The sequence below is a fragment of the Lonchura striata genome, chromosome 12 (genome assembly GCF_050655825.1).
Source record: "Lonchura striata isolate lonStrDom1 chromosome 12, ASM5065582v1, whole genome shotgun sequence".
NCBI classification, from domain to species: domain Eukaryota; kingdom Metazoa; phylum Chordata; class Aves; order Passeriformes; family Estrildidae; genus Lonchura; species Lonchura striata.
This window is the reverse complement of record NC_140714.1, coordinates 13,212,123-13,218,178: the sequence shown is the minus strand read 5'-3', so window position 1 is coordinate 13,218,178 and position 6,056 is coordinate 13,212,123.

The following is a 6,056-nucleotide window of genomic DNA, read 5'->3' as shown; positions in this document are numbered from 1 at the left end:
CCTCTAATTACCTGTATCTCACTACTGCAAAATATTCACCATACAAAACCTGATTGGTTCTCCTGCCTCTCTCAAAAGCAGCAGGCAGTCAAATAAGCTCTGAAAAGCCAATTCAAATGCCACAAAGTAAAACAGCACTGCTGTTTCTTCCATAGAAAATCCATATAAAGCTCATTTACTTTTCTTGGGTGTATAAGACAAAGGTATTAACACCACAGCAGAGTTTTCCTAAAGCAATATATTAACAAAGAGACTGAATGTCCCAGCCTGCACTCACTGCTACAGCCTCCATTATATTTGACTATGTTTCAGTAAGAGCTCAAGGAAAGGGTTGTGTCCACACTAACTCAGTTAATTCATAATTTCAAGAGCCATCTCCAAAAACATAAAAAAGACAGAGCACAAGAGTGCACTAGTAAATAGCATTCAGGATATGCCACTTTGTTCACTATTTTCCAAGGACCAGAATGATTTTCCTGGACAGAATGGCTAATATTAAGACAGCTTTACAGCTAAGACATTGCATTTCACATCCTACAGGACCAAGACAGCAGCTTACACACACCAAAGCCACCGAGCACGCAGTTTCAGGGACTGTGTAGGGTGTTTTTGAGGCATGAGAGGCAGAGTACAGGTCACACCATGAGTCCCAGCAAGGCCACATCTGGCATAGAGCAGGTGCCTAGTGACAGAAAACAAACCCCATCCCTTAATGCCACTGAGACAAAAAGTTAAACAGTATGTTTTGGGATCCCAAGGTGCCCCCTTTGCTGTCCATGACCATACAAGATGGAAATAGCATCATTTGTCACTGGTTCCGTGCCACGTAGCACATCTGGAGTCAGGGTGTTGGCGGTGTTTGTGTTATGCTCTCAGCAGGAGACGATCTGCTGGTAGAGATCATGTCAGCACTGCTGGAGATGAAAACATCCAAAATAGTGTCCATGACTGGCAACTTTTATTTTGCAACATATGTCAAACTCCTGCCTGTGACGTGGCACAACTAGCTATCGTATGATGTAAGCGCTAGAGCACATACTTCAACATACAATGCAATTGTCTGGGAGAAGTTAATGTGACTCCCCACTGCGAGACACATTTCATGACAACCAAGTCCTGAAAAGTGCTCTTGCTCACTTCAAACTGAGCTGAAATGGCTTCTCAGAAGGCAGGATGCACTGGGCAGAAATTTCCAGAAGAGAACTGTAAATGGAAAACCTTTAAGCAAACACCAATATTAACCAAACTGGATGCAGAATTACTAGCATGGGTTGGGCCTCCTCAGAGTAATGAAGCAATTCCCTTAGAAATGCCTCTATATGCTCAGCGCCTGCTCTTAAAGCAGATTAGCCATGTTGTCATCTTATGTGAATACCAGTCTTTGCCTGGGAAAATTAACTAAGACCACACCAAAATGACTCCAGTGAAGAGCTCTCAACAGCACTCATAACCTCAGGGATGCTGTTGTACCAGCAAAAGGAACCAGCAAAATGCAGACTGGCTTCCCAAGGCTGTTTTACTGCATAGCAAAAACACAGTTTACAAAATTGAAACATGCTGAGGAAATACTTCCATCAGGCCCCAGCATGGTGGTACGGTTCATCAAGAAAAGAAAGTCATTCTTCATCCCTTCCAACATGGAGCTTAGGAAAAATTCACATGTGATGTGAGTCATCTTCCCATTCAGACATGAATTCAGTTTATCCTTGCTGGAAGGATGATCTAACCCTTACCTTCTGCAGACTTTCTCAACAGGGGATCAAGGCACAGGGTAGAGAGGAGCTCAGTGACAGAGGTGAAAAGAGGAAGGAAAAACATACACAAACACACAGAAAAGTGATAATTCTGGAGCTTTCCGCCAGGAAGCCCTGTGCCACTGCACAGCAACAAAAATAACCCAGGGGTTCCCTCTCTGCTCCGGCTCCCTGTGAGGAGCCACTTTAAAGCTTTTGGAACATTTGCAGTGTTTGAGAGAAATGTTTTTTGTTTAACTTCAGCTACTTCAGTAATGCCTGGGGCCTGAAGAAACATATTTTTGGATTACTCCTAAAGAACAGGCTGAACTTTGAAGTTTGGGGAATTTTTTTCAGATCAAATGTTAAATTAATAACACCAACATGACAAATCAGTCTGAGAAGTGGGGAAAAAATTAACAATCACTAAAAAAATCTCTTTCAATTAATTAATTTTGGCTTATTATTACTTACTCTAATATGTTGATGGGTCTGGCACTTCAAGTCCTGTAAGCCATGCTCCATATGTGTTTTTGCATCCTAACTAAGCACTTTTGATACTATTTCCTATTTTTCCATACAATATAAAAGGCATATCATCACCAGCATCAGACTGGCTAAGAATGCAATCATAACTAGTTTATTTATGGATGGTTTCAGAAATGCACACAATTCAAAGCAGCTTTAATCTAAAATATTTTGTACACAGCTTATTTATAAAAGAAAATTCATCAATGCCGCTGAATTCACCTTGCACTTTCTTGTTGATTGCAGTGTTCCACGTAACTTATTTTCCTTTCACTGTATTGCAAGGAACAGCTGGGTAAGGAACCCTGGAGTCCCTGGGAAGCCATGGGTCAGTTTGCTGCAAGCCACACACAGAATATTAATTACAGCTATGTGGTCAGAGCCCTCTGCTAACACTGCAAATAGGAACAGGGTAGTGCCAGCATTGCCACATCCACATTTTTGTATTCTTGCCTCAATTTTCCTCACCTATTCTCAGAAAGAAGACCATGATTCATTTATAATAGGTGCCCTAGTAAATAATTTAAAAGTGATAATGTAAAGCAACCTCCCTCTATAAACACTGGTAGGCAACAATTTGCTCACTGCTGTAGCTCCTTACCATCCCAGGCAGCTATAGAGGGGGAACTATTCAATATTCTTTCCTGCAGATTTTAGGGTCACTTTTTTCAGGAATCCAAGGACTGTGATTCATCAGCAGATGAGAAGTGTACCTGCAGGGACCACTGGAGCAAGTTTGCTTCTCCCAGGATCTTTTTTTATTTATTTAATAATAAAAAACCCCAAAAAACTCACCCTCTAGGATCCTAGTCTATTCTCATCAACACAAGCCAAGTTAATTGCAGCAGGATATTCCTGCCATGGGATGGAACTGAGAGAGGAGAGCTCCCTGTGGACTCCTAGAGCAGAATCACCTCCCTGGCAAACACAGTCCTGGTCCCAAGCCTGCACTGATGGACAGGGGGCTTTGATTAACACCACGAGCTCCTGACCCAGAACATCAGCGCCCCGAGGAGGATTCCAGCAAACATCTGGTACCATTAAAGATCACTGGTTGAGATCTACACCCCGAGAGGGATTGAGGGATTGCATAGTTACTCTCTGAGGCTGGAACAGAACACAGATTTGAATGTTAGTGGAGCAACATTTAAGGAAATCGGCATCAGAATGAGGAATGTGAAGTTATTCATTTAGTGGTTTCTCTAATGCTTCTCCATTTAATATTTGCAAATTTAATATTTACATATGCAGGTCTTACAAAAATTATGTTACAGGAACAGCTTCTGTACTTCTTATAATAAACAGCCAACCATAAATACATGGTATGTGTAGCAGGGGGTTACAGCTGGGATCCTATGTTACTTCTTAGAGTCACTTATCTAAGATCTAGTATCTATAAAAAGCCTCTCTGTTTGCTATTTACACAGGTGTCCTGGAGCATTATATAATCATGTAGCAGATCAACATAGCCTTAGGATCTCAAAGTATAATAAAAGTACATTAGGATCATGACGTAGAGGGAAAGAGTTGGCTACTATTTGACACTGGTCTTTTATTCCTTCCAGAAATTCACTTGAGCATGGAGGATGGATTTCTTTAGTTCTTCATGAGAATAAGACAAAAAAAACCCATATCTTTTTATAATCTTGCTTGCCTAGATTTTTAAAATGTAAAGTCAAGCTGGCTCATCACATAAATGTTTAAATTTTGCCATTCTTATTTACACTATGTGGTTCCACTAAACTTGGCAACAGATCTCCTCCAGTAACATCCCCAAGCCAGGGGTCTGGTAAGATCTCTACTTTCAAGAGTCAGACTTCAAAAAAGTAAAGCATAGTAACTTAAAGTATTCAAAATATACACCACCAAGGAGGACAACAAGACATGAGAGATGACAGAAGCTACACAAGGCATAGATGTTTCTACATATTCTCTAACCACAGGAAGGATCAGAAAATACATTACAAATTAAAGCAGATTCCCAGATAAAAATGCCCTCCAGGAAAGGCATCTATCATCCCTTAAAAAAAAAAAAAAAAAAAGAAAAAGAAAAAAGAAAAAAATGAATAAATGTTATGTATTATCCATAAAATCCTCCACAATGACTAATCTATCATTTCAGTCAGCCACATCCTGAAGACAAGGTTTGAATCCTAACAAGGTAACAACAAAATCCACTAGAATGTAAGAACAAGGGACATATTCAATTCCTATTACATCTGGCTTCATTAAAGCTTATTCTGCTTTTAATCTGCTGTAATAAAGTCCTTACATTTGAGCAAAGATCTTAGACTTTGATGTGCTCATACAGAAATATATATTGCATGCAAATGACATGGCAAAGGCAACACAAGTACATCAGACCTTGTACTTAGTATGAATGAATTATGTCCTCCATTCATGAAGTCCTACTGTCATTCTTTTCCAGAGCATCTGCTATGCAGCATCAACACTGGCTCTTTACAACACATCAGGAGGAATACACTTCCATCTCCCATCCCCTGGGCTGTGTACAGCTGCTGCTTATGCCAAGACATTACACCCTCACCCATTATTTTTACCAGTTATACAGATTCCCATATATATTAGAAGTCTCTAGCAAAAAAAAAAAAAAAAAAAAAAAAATTAAATCCATTTTTATATATAATTCAGTGTAAATTGTCACACTTTTACAAACTTTTTAGAGATTCTTATCACCTATTTGCAAGTACAAGCATGTCATCATGCCTGCTGAGGATTGTGAGAGGTCATAAGGAACAAGCATTCCATATAATGCATATAACTACCAAGGAATTGCTCCCACACTCCTGTCATTGGGTTTTGCCTACTTGTACATATATAAATCAACTGGCACTGTGGCTTAAAATGGACATACTGTCCTTGACACCAGCAATAATTTGCCTGCCTGACAGCTACAGCAACACTAACTCTTAAAACAAAACATTTGTTTGCTGCATCTTGCACTGCTATTCTTCTCCATAGTGCTTTTTTGGAGCTGTTTCTTAGGTGATGGTTTTACTTCTAGTTCTTTAAGTCCTCAAACTTCATTTACTTACAGACCCTTTACCCACAAGTGTACTATGCAAGATGAAAATATCAAGACTTTACTTTGATCCAGAAAACAAATATGCAGAAACACAAATATTCTCAATTTTATATGAATGGCAACCAACAGCAATGGAGACTGCTAACAAAGTCAATGACTTTGTGAACCATAAATTGGTCTTTTCCCCCTTTTCTTCAAGGATTACTACTTCACATCTTACTGAGTAGCAACTCTCTTTTTCATGTTGTGAATTCTTTTCCAAAAGAAAAGCACAAAAATACATCTGAGCAGTATTTTATAGCATTAATGACCTTAACCTCCCTGTCCCAGGTAATGGCCAGTTCAAGTTTGCTCAGGGATTACCCTTCACTCCTCCAAGGCTGCTGATTTACAAAGCAAAGAGATACTTGAGAAGCACTAGCACTATTTGCTTACTAAGCATTAGCTCTTCTGAGATCAACAGTCATGGAAAGTACATCCCAGCCCATACTTGAGAAAATCTGTGTAAAGTTGCAATTTTCTGTAAGAAAAACAACAGGAAAACCTAACAGGAGATAGGCTTGCTTGAGTGGGCAAAAGGAGAGGCAGAAAGCAGCAGCAGAAAACAGCAGCCAAGACTTTTAAGATTAACAAGCTGCAGCTGCTGCACTCTGCTAACAACTGCCCAGGAGAAGCAGGAGGAAACCCTGAGGGATGGGCGGTTTCTGGAAGTGGTTCTTGCCACAGAACCTGTCACTGAGGTCTGGGAG